The 21,179-nt window shown below is 42.0% G+C and overlaps 1 protein-coding gene across 2 annotated transcripts in view; it reads left to right on the forward strand.

Moving 5' to 3' along the window:
* The window catches only part of SV2C (synaptic vesicle glycoprotein 2C), a 273,184-nt gene that overhangs the window by 125,598 nt on the left and 126,407 nt on the right, over positions 1–21,179 (forward strand). The window lies entirely within an intron of this gene.

Here is a 21,179-nt window from a genome sequence, read left to right on the forward strand (position 1 = left end):
CTCCTATTACCCAGGAAATTCCCAGGAATTAGGAGCTCTGTGTCACGAACCATGGATGATGACCAACACTTATGTTTCTTATTATAATTACAGCATCATAGTGTACTATTGAGTTTTACTGTTTTTAAAGTAATCTCTTTCATTTGTTTCCTCTGTGCTGTCAATGCTGGGGATTCCTCTCCCCTCTGCCTCTCCTACCCTAAGTGGATGTGGGAGGATACACAGATCATCAGCAGCATATAAGACAACATGACTTATAGTTGTTCTTGGAACTGCCATACATATCAGACACACAGGAGTGCCTTTACTCAACTCCTGTGGGCTCAGTCCAAAGATCAGCTCCACATCAGCCCCACCTCTTCTGGCAACTCAGAACTGGGATGGGAGCAGGAAAACTCCTGTTGTATGGTCTGTTGAACTGCAGAACTTTAGAGGTGACTCTACTTGTCTACACTCCCATATCCCCTCCTTAGTTTCTCCTAAGCTCTTACTGTTCCTGCCGCCTCAGAAACCTGTACAGGTTGCATGTTTCTGAGTAATACTCCCCCTCAGAAGCCAAAAGCTGCAAGTTGCTTCATCTACAAGCAGTGAAATGAATGGAAAGGTCAACTGAATCCAGAAATCAAATTCAATATATCAGGAAAGGGGAGAGAAGTGTTCTGGTTGTGTGTGTGTGTGTGTGTGTGTGTGTACATGCACACACACGTGCACATGTGCCCAAACAGGCTAAAGTTTGCAAAATAGGAATACTGTATAAATTAAAACCACATGACTTCAGAAACTCACTGTCTGCTCTAATCTAAAAAATTAGATTTCAAAAACTCATTCTTTGCTCTTTTTTTATTTCTCTGCTTTTGTTTTAGAACAGGGTAATATTTCATTATAAAACACAGTTCTGTTAGAGAACAACCTTGGTGAAGCTGACTCATTGCTAAAACCAGACACAGACTTTAGTATTTAGATGTATTAAATTTGCTTTTTAACTGAGTTTTAACATGCTGAGTTACAAAATCATGTCACACTCTTTCTTTTGGTGAACCTGAAAAGTTACATGAAAACTGAAATCGTATTTAACAACAACGAAAGCAAGATATAAGGAATTGGTTATTCACGTTGAGTTCAGGGTACCAAGCTCAAGTGGTGGGTTTTTCATTTTTAAACTCTTCGGTCACTTGTGAGCCAGAGATGCCCTCATACAGGCAGGTCCCCATATCCACCATGAGGCTTGTCTTCTGCCACCATTCAAGGAATTCAAGATTTTTCTTTTTAATTTGAGATCTCAGGACTTCTGCCACCCTCAGAACCTTCCTTGGTAGAGCAGCATCTAACTCATGCCCCACTCAGCTTGCTGGTTCAAGTGGAAAAGCCACTCAAGAATTGTTTTATAGGAACTATGTTTAAGAAGGTGAATAGGAAATGCAGAGTCCAGCTTTACCCATCATTGCTCCATAGCCACTGCTAGTCTATCCATTCATACCCTTTGTGCATATTCAAATAAGGGCTGCGCCAGGTAGGTAGCCAGAAGTGCTGCCCCCCTTATCATCTCTGCCAGCTACTCATGGAGGGCTCAACCTGACAAATTTATACAGCAGCTAAAGTGCTTCTTTCTCTCTCTCTGTCTCTTCTTTTTTTGGATTCCTTCTTAGCCGGCCTTCAGGCCAGACTTGTTCTCTTTTCAACCTCTGATGAAAGCATTGCTCCTTGGCTATGGCTGAGCTTTCTCTCTGGAGCTCCTTGTCTCCCTAGTTAATGGCTGTCTCTTTCCTGGTCCTCCCTTCTCATGATATCACTCAGAATTTCACCTACTGGCCTTCTTAAACTCATAACTCACACTGGCTTCTGCAGCCTACATGTGTCCACCAAGCTCAGGCATGACCGTTTTTATTTTTAGTTTTCTTTCTCATTAGGGATTCAATTCCTCCGACTCTGCCTTTCACACATCCCTGCCCTTGAACTCTGGATGGTTCCAGATTTTCTCTCCTGCCTCGCCACCGGTCAGTCAGTGCCGACCCACAAAGAATAAGCATGATCTCCACCTTGCTTTTTCCAAAGTACACCTCAGATACTTCTTGTTTATAGCTACAAGGGCTAATTAATTCATATATAACTAGAATGAGGGAAAGTTGAGAATCATAAACAATACATGAAAAGTTGCAAAAACAATGGCAACACAACAAAATTAAATGTCGGAGGCTGACATCAACTTTTATGTTGACAACACCTTGAGAAATAATGACCTGATTAGGAAATGAGTAACGTAAATATAAAAACGTTATGCCATTGCTTTACTAAAGGATTTCCATGGCCAGAAGTGTGGCGAGAAAACATATATTTCATTCAATTCTGTCCACAAATTAAAATTAACAATGAAAAACTTTAAAAATAACTTTGCCAAGGTGATTGTTATACTCTTGCAATTTGAAGAGTTTTAATTTTTGTTTTAAAGTTTAATTTTAAAAATCCTATGCTGAGGCTTCTGGAGTGCTAATGACATTCTGTATCTTGAGCTGGGTGGAGTTTTTAAATGAAGTTTTGAATTGTAAAATTCATTAAAGTGGGTGCTTAAGATGTGTGCATGTTATTATATGAATATTACACTTTTTCACAAACACTTTTGAGTATGTTTACCACCTCCCCCATACCCTGAAAACACTCATGCTTGAATTTGACCCCACATCAATCAAATCAGATTCCCTGGACAAGAGACGCAGCATTAAGAGTTTTTATTCTTATTTTTTTCAGCTTTATTGAGGTATGATTGACAAATAAAAATTATATACATTTAATGTGTACAACTTGAAGGTTTGATATATGTGTGCATTGTGAAATGATTACCACAATCAAACTAATTAACATCTTTCATGTGTGTATGATGAGAACACTTACTCAGCAAGTTTCAAGTATACAATACAGTACAATATTATTAACTATAGTTACCATGCTGAATATTAGATCTCCAGAACTTATCATCTTATAACCGAAAATTTGTGCCCTTTGACCAACATCTCCCCCCATCCCTCAGCTCCTGGTAATCACTCTTAACTACTCTCTGTTTCTATGAGTTCAACTTTTCAGATTTCACATATCGTTGAGATTGTATGATATTTGTCTTTTCATGTCTGGCCTATTTCACTTAACATAATGCCTTCCAGGTTCATTCATATTGTTGCAAAGGGAAGGATTTCCTTGTTTTTAAAGGCTGAACAATATTCCAATATGTGCATATGTGTGTGTGTGTATGTACATATGTATACACAAACAGTTTTAAAGCTTTACTGTTTTTACAGTTTTATAGTTCTGAAGTTACATTTAAGCCTTTAATCCATTTTAAGTTGATTTTTATCTATGGTGCAAAAGGAGGTTCCAATTTCATTCTTTTGCATATGGATATCCAGGTTTCCCAGCACCATTTGTTGAAGAGACTATCCTTTCCTTATGGGGTACTCTTGCTGCCTTTGTCAAAGATCAGTTGACTGTATAAGCATGGGTTTATTTCTGGGCTATTCTGTTCCATTGGTCTATGTATCTGTGTTTATGCCAATACTATACTATTTCAATTACTCTAGCTTTGTAATATAATTTGAAATCAGGAAGTCTCCAGCTTTGTTCTTCTTGCTCAAGATTGCTTTAGCTATTCAGGGTCTTTTGTGGTTCCATACAGATTTTAGGATTGTTTCTTCTATTTCTGTGAAAAATGACATTGGAACTTTGATAGGGATTACATTGACTCTGTAGATCTGTTTGAATAGCACTGACATTTTGACAGTATAATTCTTTCAATCCATAAATACAATATATCTTGCCATTTATTTGCCATCTTCAATTTCTTTCATCAGAGTTTTATTGTTTTCAACATACAGATCTTTTACCTTCTTTGTTAAATTTATTCCTATTTTATTCTTTTTGATGCTATTGTAAGTAGGATTGTTTTAATAATTTCTTTTTCAAATGCTTCATTATTAGTGTATAGAAACACAACTAATTTTTGTCTCTTGATTTCGTATGCTGTCACATTGCTGAACTCATGTATTCTAACAGTTTCTTGGTGGCATCTTTAGAATTTTCTATATATAAGATCATGTCATCTGCAGAGACATGCTCTTATTTTACTTCTTTCTTTCTGATTTTGATTCCCTTTATTTCTTTTCTTGCCTAATTGCTCTGGCTAGGACTTTCAGTACTATCCTGAATAGAAAGGACACGAGTCTTCCTGGTCTTAGAGGGAAAGCTTTTAGCTTTTCACCATTGAGTATGTTAGCTGGGAGCTTGTCATGGATAGCCTTGATTATGTTAAGGTACATCAATAGTTTTTAAAGCTTCTGGGTAGTTCTAATGTGCAGCCAGGTTTGAGATTCTTCGGCTTCCTTTCCATGGAAGGCCCAATGGGTGACCTCAGAAGTCTGTTTTTCTGCTGGGCCCCTAGAACTTGATGGTATGTGCTGGGTGGGAGCGGGGCAATGCGAATGAGAGTAAGGAGAACAGTGAGCCTGACCTGTTCAGTGTTTGAGTTTCCATATTGTTGGTTTCATCCACGCAAAAACCTGTCCATCTGTTTTAGAATCACACTTAAAAAGTAACTTTGACATCTAGATATCTCTTCTTTTCAATGATACATCTTTTAACTTTGCCTAAAATAGACAAGGGGCTAAAAGTCTATCCACTTTCCCTGCAGCCTCTGAAAAAACTAAAGGCTTATATCTCTCCTCTGAAATCTGCATTGTATAAATGATGCCATAGTCCACAGAAACAAGAGCGGGTCCACCCCTGCTGCTCTGTCCTCTTTCACCGAGGAGGCCTTTGAGTGTCCACCACTCCCTGTGCATTGAATTTGCACCCTGCAGGGAAGGAACACAGGAGTGTAATAAAGTGACTCAGAGCCAGGACCTCAGCCTTCTCATATTGGTAACAGGCTTTGCTCTGGAGAGAAGGAATGGATAATTGGCATCCACACGGCAAGTGTATTTCAAATGATAAATCACACACAGGCTTGTGGACAGAGGTGTTTGTTGTTTCTGGGTGTTGCCATTTAGTAATTAGGGCAGAGCAGTCAGTGCACAAAGCCTGAGCCTGATGCTGTGAGACTGGAATTCTGGCCGCTCACAAGCCTCTGATGCAAAGTAGACCTTGAGTGGGTCACTAAGGATTCTGGAAGGAAATCTGGAAGGATTCTTGTGAAGTTAGACACTAGAATAGGGGATTGGATTGCTCTAAGGGCTAGGGAGTTAAGACATGGGCTATGGCCAGGGGTTTTCAGTGGACAGTGGAGTCCACCTGGCCTGCTGAGACCTAGCTTTTGTACCAGTGTGGAATAGTGATGGTGCTTTCTCTTCATATCACTGCTGTCAGAGTTGAAATTTTCCCCAGAAACAGATGGTTGCTAACATCTGAAGGTTCCCAGCATGAATGGATCTTATCCAGTGCTGACAAGACCTTAGGAGGCAGAGCACCTTGCTGTGGTCATACCAGCACCTTCCCTGCCACCACTCCATTCAGGAACTTCTGGGCTGTCTGTGTCTCCCCCATGGCAAAGAGCAGTCTACTAGAGCAAGGGAGGAGGAAGAGCAACAAACCCAGAAGGAAATACCCTTGCCTCAAAAATCAGATGCCTGTAACAGCTGAAATTTAGAATTGGCTTGGCCGGGTGCAGTGCCTCACAGCTGTAAACCCAGTGCTTTGGGAGACCGAGGCAGGAGAATTGCCTAAAGCCAGGAGTTCGAGAAAATTTGGCTCTTCTTGACCCAACACCCATTCTCAAGCCTAGGCCTTCTGACCCACAGTGGGACTTGGCTACTGGTTCCGAAATAAATAAGCAGTACCTTCAAGAACAGATAGGTCAGGTGGAAAGGTTCTCTTTCAGCCTTCCTGCCCTTCCTTTCTCTCTCCACACTCTGTAATAATAAGGACACATCAGCATTTAATGGCAGCCCCAGTGCCTCAGGGGAAATGGGAACAGAGAGCTGAATCACAGGCACTTTCCACGTTGGCTGAGAGCTTTCATTAGGCCCAGGCTTTGGAGTTGCTGCTGGACTGCGGCACTGTCCGCTCCATTAAACCCTCTGTCATCATTTTCCCTTTTAAATTCATGTGCGCATCAGATGAGGTGTTCTCCCCTGCTGTGTGCATTACAGTGTGTAGCAAAGACGTTCAATTAGCTAAATGGGAAAGTTCTCATTTTAGCACGAAAGGCCACAGCTCTGAAAGCCCACAGCGCACTGGGCCCTATCTAGCCCCCAGAATAGCCCATGGCCTCTATCTGGCCAGCCCTTCACTGCAGATGTTGTAGAGTCAAACTAGGGGCTCCCAAAAACTCCAGACTTACCCCACCCTACCTCTCCAGCCATGATGAGATGTCCAGGCTTAAAAATACATATATTCCCAAGGTTGTCCAAATTACCAAAACGTCCCTACTTCCTTTGGCTGGCAGGAGAGGCAATAGCTGTCTAATTACAGAAGGAAGCAGGGAAGGATTCCTGATTCCCCAACCAGACAGATATTCGACAAGAAAGAAGAAGAAAGTCAGCTTCCTTGTTCACAAGAAGAAATGCACTGTGGCCAAGGGAAAGAGGTATAAAGTGAGAGGAATTTTGAGTCTCAGACCTGCTACTTCTGTGAGCCCTGTCAAAGCTTTTCAGTCTGATCCAGCCCACTCTGCTAGTCAGCATTGTGGTAAGGATTAAGCAAAATAATCTTGTTAGAACACCCAGTGCATATTTGATGCTCAAAAATGGCAGCTATTATTGCTATCAGGTCATCCTGCTTGAGATACCCAGATTGTCAGAGCTGCCCAAATGTGAGCTACATGAAAAGAAGAGGGAGAAGGAACTAAAAGGCATAAACCCTGCCTAAAGTTTGAGATTAGAGAAGTCAGAGGAAAGAAAAAAAAAGGATAGAAGCTAAGACAAGGAGAGAGAACCAAAGTATTAAAACAATACTGTAAAATCTTGATGACTTTGTACCCAATAAATCAGAATCCTCCATTTGTCTGTTGGGTTAATATTCAAGCGGCATGTACTATATAAAGACTCATTTTCAAGGCCATGGTGCTATCATTCCCAGATAGAAATAATGAGAGTCTGACAACTCTAATCTGCCAGCATCAACTACCAGCTGATTCTGTGGATTATATGGGCAGCACCAGAGCCAAGCTCTATCACAGCAGCAAGATATCAGAGATCCTGGAGACAGGCAGTCAGTGCAGTCATTAACAGCATGGGCTTGGAGGGAAGGCCCTGCTTCCAAGCCACCTCTGCCCTCTCTATCTTTGTCGTCTTTAGGACAGTTACCTAGGCTCTCTGGTCCCCTGTTTCCTCATCTGTAAAATAGTCACAATAATAGTATAACCTAATATAATTGCTGCACAATCCCATTACTGGGTATATACCCAAAGGATTATAAATCATTCTACCATAAAGACACATGCACATGTATGTTTATTGCAGCACTATTCACAATAGCAAAGACTTGGAACCAACCCAAGTGCCCATCAATGATAGACTGGATAAAGAAAATGTGACATATATACAACATGAAATACTATGCAGCCTTAAAAAAATAATGAGTTCATGTCATTTGCAGGGACATGGATGAAACTGGAAACCATCATTCTCAGCAAACTAACACAGGAATAGAAAACCAAATACTGCGTGTTCTTACTCATAAGTGGGAACTGAACAATGAGAACACATGGACACAGGGAGGGGAACATCACGCAGCAGGTCCTGTTGGTTGGGGTAGGCAAAGGGAGGGAGAGCATTAGGACAAATACCTAACACATGTGGGGCTTTAAACCTAGATGATGGGTTGATAGGTGCAGCAAATCACCATGGCACATGTACACCTATGTAACAAACCTGTACATTGTGCACACGTATCCCAGAACTCAAAGTAAAATAAAATAAAAAAATACAATTGCTGTATTAAAGGATGGCATACAGAAAGTGGTTACTTCACACAGTGCCTGGCACAGATGTTCATTAAGTGTAGTCTCGTATTTTCATATTTGGGACTGAAGTTTGGGTCAGGGAGGAAGAATTAAAAAGAGGAATATTTAAAAGATTGTACTCACCTTTTCCTAACCATGTTGTCTCAATGGTTCACCTGTCATTTGAAGTTGTGGAGATGGATAAGAAAGATTAGAAGTATAGGAACAGAACTTGTAAGGCATGCCAAAGTGTCCTGTGCCCACTACTCCAGGGTGTCAGGGCAGACCTCACATGATAACTGGGGTTCCTCTCAGCAGCCCAGCCAGGACAGGCAGGTACCAGGTGGCCCAGAGCCCCGCCCTCTCAGCTTTGCCATATTTCACTGAGTGTTACAGCCCTGATGATTTTATGCTCAAGAGTCAGAGTAAGACATGACAGAGGGAAGTGATTTGGTACATTGATTTATACCAGCATTATTTCTTAATTTGTTAATTTAATTTGTTAATTTTAGGATCAATCTTTTATTTCATCTCAACAAAAGAACTCTTGGCTTCCGATTTCCTTCAGTGATGGTTCACTTTTCCCCATGCAATAATAAGATGCATCAGTCAAAGAAACAATGATGATATAGTCTTTAAGGGCTTAAAAAGTGGATGTGAAATCAAAAAAAAAAATTATCAAGTGTTTAAGTGCATGGCCATTTCTTTGAATGCATCTGTTTCATTGTTCATTGTACCCAGAAGCAAGTGTTTGGAAAGTCTCATGTGCTGAAATATGACCACAAGCCAGCTCTCCCAGCCCAGCCTCCTGTCTCTCTCCCATCCTCTTTGTTTAATAGGGGTAATAGGAAGCCTGGGGGAAGGCATCTATCAGCTAGGGTGCAGATAGTCCCCACAGACCCAAAAGACATCTATTTACTTTCTTGAGAGATTGACAGTTCTGCGCCGATCTGGGAAACACTTTTCAACATTCTCACGCTGACCTTCGAGGTTTGTATAGTGAACTCAGAGGAGCTACCTCCCCTACTGTGAATTTAAGCCAATTATCGTGGAATTGAAGTCTGAACTCTTCCATTCAAGCTCACCAGAAAAGGAAGGGAAGTCAGGCATTTACTGAGAGCTTTCTTTGTCCCAGGCATTGTACCTGGTGTGTTATCTTATGCACCTGATCCTAAAATGGGGAAATGGGCTTTAAAATATGGCAGTTTCCTGCTCTGGTGCTCATGTGAAGAACTGTATGTTCCTATGCTGATAGCACTGCAGGTGACCCTGTCAAGCAGGGGGTTGTGACCATACATCCCTCTGGTAAGTGGGTGAAGCCCACAGACCTCTTCCCAAAATAATGCTTTTATATACATAAAGTGAAATAAATAGGATTATAAATGAAATCAATTGTTTCAAAATAGTATTATCAAAATGTATTGGCATATTAAGTAACAACATGTAGTGACAGAGCTAGTAGCTACCACAATTTTGAAGTAGATACAAGTATAGAAGCTGGAAATCAACTATTGCATTCTTCTGAATCCTAGGAAACCACTGGACCCCAGATTCTCTTCAGAATCCATTTCTTCACTTTAGTTAAGAATTAGAATTGACAGCGGGGTGCAGTGGCTCATGCCTGTAATCCCAGCACTTTGGGAGGCCAAGGTGGATGGATCACTTGAGCTCAGGAGTTTGAGGCCAGCCTGGGCAACATGGCAAAACCCCATCTCTACTAAAATTACAAAAATTAGCTGTGCATGGTTTCAGGTGCCTATAATTCCAGCTACTTGTGAGACTGAGGCACCAGAATTGCTTGAACCAGGAAGGGACTCTGTCTCAAAATAAAAAAAAAAAAAAAAGAATTTACTAGATAAAAAGGAAAAGCCAAATTAGCAAAGGCATAAGCAAGATAAACGTTTGTTTTATATCACATGAAAGAAGTCCGGATAGAGGCAGTCCAGGGCTGGTGTAGTAGCTCAGCAGTCATCATCAAAGGCCCCAATTCCTTTTATCTCACTGCTCCTCCATTCTTAGCACATTCCAACTGTAGGGTTATGTTCTAGGCAGCACAAAGGGGGAAGGATGTATAAGGATATGTCCGTACTCCCAGAAAGAACCTTCCTGGAAGTCCCACACAAATCCACTTGAATCTCATTGACCAGAATTTCAAGACAGAGAAAGTCTTGGAAATGTAGAGTAACTGTTCATTTCCAGCAGCAGGGAGAATACAAGTCAGTGTAGAATGGATACAGGGAGGCAACTGGCCATCTCTGCTGCACCATTTCATTCTTACTCTGGAAAATGTTTTTGGAATGTTCCTGCATTTCATAATGTAATGTTTAAGTGTGGCCCTTCCATCCATTTTTGGATGCCAGAAACAAAAAGCAACTCTGGCTAATTCAACAGGAATTTCTTGGAAGGCTGTTGGATAGCTCAGGGAATGGTCAGGAAGGCTGGAGAACCAGGCTCAGAAAACAGCAGAAGACAAGGGAATCCTTCCTTAGATGGCTTACGTGGCCTTTCAGCAAACTCAAAATTTCAGCACTCAGACCCAAAGAAAACACTTACAGTTTAACAAAAATTGGCCCAAATTACACAACTTCAGTTTTAGTGCACCAAGGGGCTTTTACTATTGTTAGATTTTCTTCCAAAGTCATGGGGAGTTGCTGTCTTTGCAAGATGCAATCCTTAGGGGCGCCACCTGCTGTTAGTAAATCATAATTACCCAAGCGTGACACTGTGGACAAGTCACCCCAGTGCCCTCATTCAGATAAGTGCTGAGTTCACACTAATGTGTGTCGGGAGGAGAATCTGGGCCCATTTGAAGGTAGGCATAGTTTGGGCTGCTGTGGCCTTTCTATTTGGTTTCAGATAATGTAGATACAGGGATCTCGAGACCCTCAAGCCAGTGTGCCTCCTCTGCAGCATTTCAGAGTGGCTCAGACTTCCCTAGTCCTCACATCACAGTTGGCTGGATCCTGGGGCTTCCCCAAACCACATGTGAATCTGAGCCTTACCAGCAGACTAGATCCCCCTCAAATCCTGGAGACCTTGACCTACAAAAGAGACAAAGGCACCCATACCTAAGGTAAATAACAATAGAGACGTTGGTTTTATTTACTGTAGATATAGGTACCTACTCCAGGAGCTGTTGATGTTGGGGTTTGCCCTGAAAACAAATTGTGAATAAATTGTTAATACATTTTATAGTATTAAAAAATTAATTTCAAAAATCAATGGCAATATCAAATGCTAGAAAGGAAGCAGAGAAACAGCATCTCTCATGCATTGCTGGTGGAAATGAAAAATAGTTATAGACACTCTGGAAAGTGGTTTGACAGTTTCTTTAAAAGCCAAACATACACCTAACATATAACCCAGTAATTGCACTCCTGGGCATTTATCCCAGAGAAATAAAAACTTGTATCCACACAAAAGCGTATGCATGGTTATCCATACAACCTTATTTGTAACACCCAAAAGCTGAAAACAACCAAAACGTCCTGCAATACTATAAAATGCTACTCAGCAATAAAAAGAAACAAGTGATTGCTATAACAGCTTGTATAGACCTCAAGGGCATTTTGCTGAGTGAAAAAGCCAATCTCAAAAGACATTTATGTAACATCCTAGAAATGACAAATATAGAGGTGGGAGAACACATTAATTGTTGGCAGAGGTTTGGAATGGTCGGAGGTTGGGGGGTATATGACTATAAAGGAGTTGCATCTGGGAGAACCTTGCATTATGTAATAGTTGGGTGTCTTGGTTTCCAATATGGTTACATGAATCTACACATGATAAAATAAAAGCAGAACTATATACATACATTGCACTAATGTCAGTTTCATGCTTTCAATATTGTCTATAGTTATGTAAGATTAACCATTGAGGGAAACTGGATGAAGGGTACGTGGGATCTCTCTGTACTATCTTTGCAATCTTCTGTGAATCTATAATTAATTCAAAATAAAAAGTAGAAAACGAATGAGTAATACCTTTCAAAAGGGCAGTCTTACATATATTATCTATTTATTCTAATACTTTTGGGAGGAAAAACAACAGTAACTATTACTACCCTTTTTTGAATAGAGAACCTGTTACATAGAAATTTGGTCATTTCTCAAATTGACACAGATAATGGAAGATTAGACATTAGAAGCCATCATCTGATCCTCATTTCTTCAAAATGTTCTCTATACATGATGAAGCTAGGAAACTTCTCCAGAGAACAACACAGAGTGCGAATGGTGTCTGGGGCATTTTAACTGTCTCTATAGTGTGCATGTGTGGCCCAGATGCCAACTACCCCTTTTCTGTCTAGCTGATGCTCTCACAGCCCCTTGCCAAGCATTCAGAGATCCAAGCCTTCATCAATTGTCATGAGAAAAAACAGTCACATGCAGAATTCCTTGTTGTTTTAAAAATTATCTTAGGCTGAGGTGGGAGGATTGCTTGAGGTCAGGAGTTAGAGACCAGCCTGGGCAACCTATATTCTATAACAAATTTAAAAATTAGCTGGGCATGGTGGCACACACCTGTACTCCTAGCTATTTGAGAGGCTGAGGCAGGAAGATTGCTTGAGTCTAGGAGTTTGAGGTTACATTGAGCCATGGTCAGGCCACTGCACTCCAGCCTGGGTGACAGAGCAAGACCCTGTCTCTTAAACACACACACACACACACACATATATACATATATATATACACATATACATATATATATTATGAAGATTTCATAAGACACTGAAGAGATTTTTTACATCACATGCTTTATAACCCACGTTTGATAAATCCTGATTTGATATTTGTGTTTCCCTCAAAGACAACATAACTTCTCTCGTCTCTTCTCAACACAGCACGCAACTTCTCTAGCTCCTCTCTTCCTCCAGGAATCAACTCCACTGTCACCCTCAACCCCTTAGTCAGAGAAATCAAGCTCTTCCAGCTTCTGGCTCCAAACTTGTATACCTGTCTTAATCTGCTCAGGCTGCCATAACAAGATACCACAGACTGGGTGGCTTAAACAGCAGAAATTTATTTCTCACAGTTCTGGATGCTCAAAGTTCAAGATTAACATGCTGGCTGATTTGGCTTCTGGCCACCTTCTTGCTGTGTCTGTACATGGTGGGCAGGGGAAAGTGGTGGGGGGACGGGCATCTCCCTCTTCTGTTTTTATAAGGCCATAGTCCCGTCAGATTAGGGTCCCATCCTTATGAGCTCATTTAACCTTAATTACCTCCCAAAGACCCTATCACTTTCAGGCATATTGGGGGTTAGAGCTTCCACAATGAATCTGAAAGACATAATTCAGTCCTTAAAACCACCCATTGTGATCTTAGCAAACAAAGGGCCCTCCAGCTACTAGAAGGGTCCCACCCTTTGAAGGCACTGGGATTTTGGGGGGTTCTTCTTCTGCTGTTTTATTGTTAGCTAGCTACTGCAAACCTAACTTGAAACACTGATATATTTTCTCTCTAAAATAAGGTCTTGTGCTATCATTATGGTTCCATAAGAACTCCCCATCTCATTTTCCTGCACATTTTTATATTCTGCACTAGACAAAATATATTATGTGTGTGTATGTGTGTATTTCTTTGAAAATAACTCTTCTGAAAATACCCTTGCTGGGCTGAATTTATCATTAACCTAATTAGATCCTTTATCAAAGGCTTACAATTAACATCATTACCAAGTCTTAGTAACTCACCCCTGTGTTTCTAAATTAACTTTCACCTGTAGGGACATAAAAATCGCCATTATTTTCTAAAATGTTCCTTGTTTGAGTGTTGTAACTGTTCCCCAGATTTCCATGAATAATATTTAAGTGACTTACAGGGTAAGAGATACTTACAGTATTGTGGAAAGGGAGAGAATGTTTCCCTCATATCTTAGGGAACAAGTTGAATAACCTCAAAATCATTTTTCTTCCATATCCAGAGTGGGGTCCCCAGAAGAAGTACTCCCTTAATTTGCCCAGGTTGTTAAGGTAAAAAATTGTAGAGCTACCCATCTGTTCTTCACGAGCACAGTATTCTTTCATTTGCAAGGACTAAGCCAAACTTTATTTTTTCACATAACCTACCATCAGAGGCATTGACGTTAAATTACCTACCAGTTCCCTATCCTCTTATGGGCTGATTTTGTGTTTCTATTTTATTCAGCTGTCTCTGTCAAAACCAAGTTTAGATTTGCCCTGAGTGGCTTTGAGAAGGTCTCAAGAGAATCCAAGGGGACACTGGGTATGGCATCTTAGCCAGTGTGGCCATTCAGCACCACTGGGTGACACTGATGTTTCCTATGTGACTAATTTCCTGAGATGTACAATCAGCTGCCTAGAGTAGAGCATTAGAAAAATAGATTGCTAACTAGGACAGAGTGTGAGGTTGAAAGCTTGACAGGGAATCTAATTATGCAGTGAAGTAATTCCTAGGGATCCTTCTCAACGATGGAAGGGGCTTCTTCTTTGGGAGGTTTCTGATCTTGTATATAACACCGGGGCATGCTTCCACTTAAAGATAAATTAAATTGCATGATCCACTTCTTCCTCATTCCCATGCTCAGCCCTCAAGGAGCTCTTCAGCTGTGCTGCCTGTCACACCATGGAATGTATAAGACAAAAGGGAGTTACTTGGGGCTTGGACAGGATACTTGCAAAGAGGTTGGAAAACAATGAGCATGAGAATTGGGTGGCGGAGATGGCAGTGGTCAGCCTTGAGATCTGGTGAAATCAAAGGAGGCAGAGTGTGATGAAAGGAAACAATATGGGTTAGAACAGAGTGAAGTGGTTACTGTAGATCTTAATCAAACAACAAAAAAATGCTCTTGTGTAATCTAGTGGTAGCCGAAGAGGTGAGCCATTTAAGCCATGTATGTATTCTATGCCCAGTCTTTTCAATGATTAGTAGCACATCTTAATGAAATGACCAGCATGGGTTAGGCCATGGAACAAATATATTTTCTCTGTCTAAATTATCGAACAAAGAAGTGGATTCAATGGCTTTGCCTCCATTACAGCGAAACAAACTGGGATTGAGCCTTCATTTAAATTACTTGATGAGAGGATAACACTACATTTTGAGTTTGGCAAATGCTCATTGGACATCCATCTGTGTCTGGCCCCATGCTGGAAGCCAGAGGTGCTTTTAGACTAAGGTTGGACTGAGAAGAAATATCTGGTCTGGGGTAACAGCAAAGAGTCCTGAAGATGAAAAGCCTTGCTTCTCATCTTGCCTGTTTCAGCCTATGAGTTCAACGAACCCCTTCCTCAAATACTGCAATGGATCTGATGGTTCAGCCTTTCTGGGGCCACTTTGAATTCCACTCTGTTCTTTAACCTACACTGATCTTCCTAGTTAGATGGAGGGTACACATTACCCTGAGGGGTTAGGTGGAGGGCTGGGGAGCAGTGGGGCAGAAGGAAAGGTGAGTTGGGAAGAGTCCCAGGAGTCTTGGCTTGACAATTTAAGACTGAGATGGGCAACTTAAATATCCTAAGAGCCAAGCAGGTGGCATGAATAAACGAAGCTGGAAGAAAAGGGAACAGAAGCAAATGAGAAAGCCCACACCCTCTCTCGAGGATTAGCAGCTACTGAGCTGCAGCAGATTCCAGCCAGCCAGATACTAAAGCCAAGTATGGCCAGATCTGGTTTCCCAAAAAAAGGCAAAATTCTGGATATTTATATGAAGCCTCTCCCATTTTTAATGCTCTAATTCTTACATATTCTTATGGAGATACAATTTGCACATGTGGTAAGTAGAATAATGGCCTCCCAAAGATGTCCCTTTGGTAAGTACATGTTTAGCTTGATGAGAAACTACTAGACTGTTTCTAAAGTCACTCTCCCATAATCCTCCAATGTTTAAATGTTGGCAGCTGATTCAGAAAGTTTCAAGGCAAGGTATAGGCCTAACAGAACACACGTGCAGGTCAGATGTCAGGTGTGTCCCAACGTTAGGGAGAGCTGCACTGGCCAGGAGAGGAAGACATGGGTGATGGGCCTGTGCTGATGGAGAAAGATGTGTCTCTCTGGGAACCTGAATAGGGGAAGATTCTCAGAATTAGGAGAAAGGCAGGTGGGATGCCCATGATCACTGGCTGTATCTGGCAAGCAGTTGTGTCCTTAAACCAAAGGAAGTTAAGCGGGCCCCACAGGAAGAGTTCCAGGGATCAGAGAGAGAAAGAGCTTGATTTCAGACAGAGATTGGAAGTGATGACAGAAGGGGCCTGCTTAAGGAAAGGAAGGACCTTAGGGGCCTTCTGGGAGGGATGGAAAGACACCAAACATCTGATTGACAGGCGATGACAACTTACATGAGAAGTACCCTTGGAGGTTTATGAAGATTTTCAGAAACATCATCTCATGATGCAGATAAAAGCCAAATTGCATATCAGCCAGTACTGCAGAGGGGCTGGTCAGGCAGAAGACCCCACAGTGAACAAATAGCTGGGCCAGCTCCTTGCAGGAGCACCTTCCCTCTGCCATGTGTGGTCCGTGCTCCAGGATGCTCCGGGCCGGGGTATGGTTTCTGTCTTGTAGTGGACAGAGGGTGGGGTTCCACAAAAGTAGAGAGAGAAAAGCTGTAGAAGGGGCATTTCCCCCTGTCTGGCTCAAAGGTGGTTCTGGAGAACCAGTAACCCAAGGCCTTCCTAGGGCATCCTCCCACCCTCTCCTTGTGCCTGATACCCACCTCTGTCTTACAGAATTGTCTTTATAATTGCAATAAAACAAGTATGTTTCTTTAGAACTCTAGGCACTTTCTGGACTCTTTGAGGCCAGAGCTGACATCTTAGTTTCTTTGTAACCTCCATGGCACTAAACACAATGCTTGATCTTTATAATTGCAATAAAACAAGTATGTTTCTTTAGAACTCTAGGCACTTTCTGGACTCTTTGAGGCCAGAGCTGACATCTTAGTTTCTTTATAACCTCCATGGCACTAAACACAATGCTTGAGCCAGACGAGCCCACGGTGAGTGTTTTGCTGACCTGAATCACAGAGCCCTGTAATAAACAGGCTACTCAGGGGTGTCAGTCCCCTCCACACATCTGGTTGAGACAGTCCCGCCCAGTTCTGATCAGTTTTATTAAATAAGCTTGTGCTATGGGGCTATTTTTGCCTTTGTGAACTGACATTTCCAGAATGGGTTACCACCCTGGTGCTGGCCCTAGTTGATAGGCTTGAAGGGTAGGCATTGATCTTGTCCCATCGCGGCTCACTTAGCTGAGACCTCTGCAGGAGCTTACACGTGGACCAGCAGAATCACAAGTAGTTCTCCCAACACCCGAGGTTTTGTCATTGTTAAGCTACTGCAAGATTATTGTAATTGAGATAGTTCTCAGGCTTCTGGGGTTCTATCTCTCTCTCTCTCTCTCTCTCTCTTTCTTTCTCTCTCTTTTCTTTTTTTCTGGCCTGTGACTCACATTTTGATTCTAAAGCATTGTATCAGTGGCCTTTGCAGGCTGCTCAAGGGATCCAGACTTTTGCATTTATTGAACATGTCAGGCATTCATTAAGTACTACACCATCAGGGAGAATTTCCCTGCTATTAAGCATCAGCTCCAACCAAATCAGATTCACTTGGGCGTTTCTCAAAGAAAAGCCTGTCAGCATGATAATGGTTTGAACAGAGCTGAGCTGTATGGTTGAAGTGTGACAGGGCAGAAGACAGACTGTGGTGACCCCAGAGTTGGTCTGTAACTCACAGAGGAATCACACAGTGGAGAGACTTCGGATAATCAGAAATCTGACTGTCATAGGTAGCGGGGCGAGCTGCCTGATGAGGCACTTCAGGAAGGCTCAGCAGGAGGGTGGGGAGGATGGAAAAACCCGTAACTCAGCAGCTAGAAAATTAAGGCAAGGAAACCGTAAGTCTGCCCTCGACTGCCAGTGTTTTATGTTTGAGACTGAGGTCACTCCCCCAGGGAAAACAAGTGGAACTGAGAGGTGAGAGTAGGGGAGAAACATCCCTCACCCCTTGAATAAAAACTTTGGTGTCAGTAGCATCCTGTACTAATGTTTATTGAGCATTTATTATGTGTCATACTTCATTCCAAGAAGTGAAGATATATTCTTTAATTTTTATAACTATTCTATGAAATAAACACTAATATTATCTATGCTTTACAGGTGAGGAAACTGAGGCCGGGAATTTAATGGCTTGCCCGAGGTCACCCAGCTAGTAAGGTGGAGGAGCTAGCATTCAGGGCCATGCCATGCCTCCAGACACCACAGCCTTAGTGACTTTACTATGTGGTTTTCCATTCCATTGGGCTGACACCCAAGATGCCACAGGTACTCACTGTGGCCCATGCCCAGTTTTCTGTCAAACATTCCTCAAGTTCAGGGGCAATGCCTTTTCCCCTCCTCCCCCACCCCCAAAATGGGTCCTCCAAATGGCCCAGCCAAGAAAGCAGGGACATTTCTAGAAATATTTGCATAAACTTTCTACTAAATATACAAGAAAAAAACAAACAACCCCATCAAAAAGTGGGGAAAGGATATGAACAGACATTTCTCAAAAGAAGACATTCATACAGCCAACAGACACATGAAAAAATGCTCATCATCACTCGCCATCAGAGAAATGCAAATCAAAACCACAATGAGAAACCATCTCACACCAGTTAGAATGGCAATCATTAAAAAATCAGGAAACAACAGGTGTTGGAGAGGATGTGGAGAAATAGGAACACTTTTACACTGTTGGTGGGATTGTAAACTAGTTCAACCATTATGGAAAACAGTATGGCAATTCCTCAAGGATCTAGAACTAGATGTACCATATGACCCAGCCATCCCACTACTGGGTATATACCCAAAGGATTATAAATTATGCTACTACAAAGACACATGCACACGTATGTTTATTGCGGCACTATTCACAATAGCAAAGACTTGGAATCAACCCAAATGTCCATCAGTGACAGACTGGATTAAGAAAATGTGGCACATATACACCATGGAATACTATGCAGCCATAAAAAAGGATGAGTTTGCGTCCTTTGTAGGGACATGGATGCAGCTGGAAACCATCATTCTTAGCAAACTATCACAAGAAGAGAAAAGCAAACACCGCATGTTCTCACTCATAGGTGGGAACTGAACAATGAGCTCACTTGGACTCGGGAAGGGGAACATCACACAATGGGGCCTATCATGGGGAGGGGGGAGGGGGGAGGGATTGCATTGGGGAGTTATACCTTATATAAATGATGAATTGATGGGTGCTGACGAGTTGATGGGTGCAGCACACCAACATGGCACAAGTATACATATGTAACAAACCTGCACATTATGCACATGTACCCTAAAACTTAAAGTATAATAAAAAAATTTAAAAAAGAAAAAAAAAAAGAAATATTTGCATAAACTTTGGCTGAAAGTGGAAACCCCACCGACACTCATCCTGCCCACTCTGCTGCCTATGTCTGACAGGCTGAGGATCCTCACCCTGGTGTGGGACGGCCATGTGGCCATTCAGAGCTCTTCCCACCCCCATCCAACTTCGCAGTGCTGTTTGTTGCTTCATAGCTTGAGGATCTCTGGACAGACAGGATTTGCTCTCAGGTCTCACGTTCCTTCCTTCCTTCAGGCTGGACAATTAGAAATTGGTAGGAGAGTAGTAAAATGGACACGATGAATGACTCCTTCCAGGCGGGCAGCCTAAGCTGTTGGCCCTCTTATTTCCATTTGGATTTGGAGCAAGTCCTTCAGTGGGGTTAGTTACTAGGAGCCATGTCTGCTGACCCTCACTCCTTTAAGACTTTCCTATCTTCACGCTCACCTGCACATAAGTCCTTTGTCACTTTCTGATAAAGTCTGAGCCTCCAAATTCCAAAGCTAATGTGTAGTTAGCCCCTACCTTTTCCTGTTTAGACAGGGCAAGATGGCACCCAGCAGAGGAGAGAGAGGACATATATATGGACAGTGCCCTTATCCCCTGGGGGGTCACATAACAAGGGCAAAAGCCCTCCCTCTTTCTCAAAGTCGTGCTGAGGCTGGACCTCAATGACTGAGAAAGAAAAGTGATGGGAAGGATGAGGAGGTTGGGGAGAGGAAGCTTGAACTAAAATTCTTCTGAAGTACATGGGATATTGTATGCTGGTGCAGTCATTCTGGAGAACAATCCGATGATGCTTGTCGAAATATGTAAATAATATATACACACCAATCAAGCATATCCCCATCTCTAGTATATACCCAGAGAAATTCACATGTAAGTCATGGGCAAGGATGTTCGCAACATGTTGTTTGTGAAAGGAGGGAGTCAGAGAATCTGTCTGTCCATCACTAGGGGAATGGGTAAGCACAAGGCAGTGCAGTACTTTGCATCAATTAGAAACAATCATGGTAACTCAATACATCATAAAAGCAGCTGAGTGTAAAGTAAGAAAAATGTGAGGACTATATCATGTCGCCATTACGTGAATGAAAAGACACAAATTTATCTTTCAAGGATTTACTCACATTCAAATCCACAATTAAAACACATTGGCTATAGTGGCAGTCATGGAAGAGAATGAGAGTGAGGAATGTTCACAAAAGGGATAATTAACAATGCACATTATTTGCACAATGCTGTATCAACAGCATCAATGATGTGGTACCATGATGTGGTCATGGGGAGGGTAATGAATTCAGTCCTCTGCACCTAAGGTTGAAAGGAAAATAAAATGTTTCATTGGAGTTCATTTTAATTATTCATGTAGGCAATATTGTCTGAGCATAAGATTTGCAAAGAACAGAAATAACATAGCATGGCTGGGTGTGGTAATCCAAGCACTTTGGGAGACCAAGGCAGGTGGATCATGAGGCCAGGAGTTCAAGACCAGCCCGGCCAACATGGTGAAACCCCATCTCTACTAAAATTACAAAAATTAGCCAGGTGTGATGATGTCATGGTGGGCACCTGTAATCCCAGCTACTTGGGAGGCTGAGACAGGAGAATCGCTTGAACCTAGGAAGCAGAGGTTGCAGTGAGCCAAGATTGCACCACTGCACTCCAGCCTGGGTGACAGAGCAAGACTCTGTCTCAGAAGAAAAAAAAAGAGAAGAAAAGAAAAAGAAAGAAAGGCAAGAAATCAAGAAAAGAAAAGAAATAACATAGTCCTGGGCTAAGAATCAGAGGCTAACTTTTCTTACATATACCTTTGTACCCTTGGGTTCTCCAAGCCTCAGTCCTGACACACATTAGCTAGAAAATGTTTATTTATATCAGGTATAACTCCCCAGTGCAATCCCTCTGGGTGCTGACGAGTTGATGGGTGCAG

This window comes from Piliocolobus tephrosceles, chromosome 4 (genome assembly GCF_002776525.5).
Source record: "Piliocolobus tephrosceles isolate RC106 chromosome 4, ASM277652v3, whole genome shotgun sequence".
Taxonomy (NCBI): Eukaryota; Metazoa; Chordata; class Mammalia; order Primates; family Cercopithecidae; genus Piliocolobus; species Piliocolobus tephrosceles.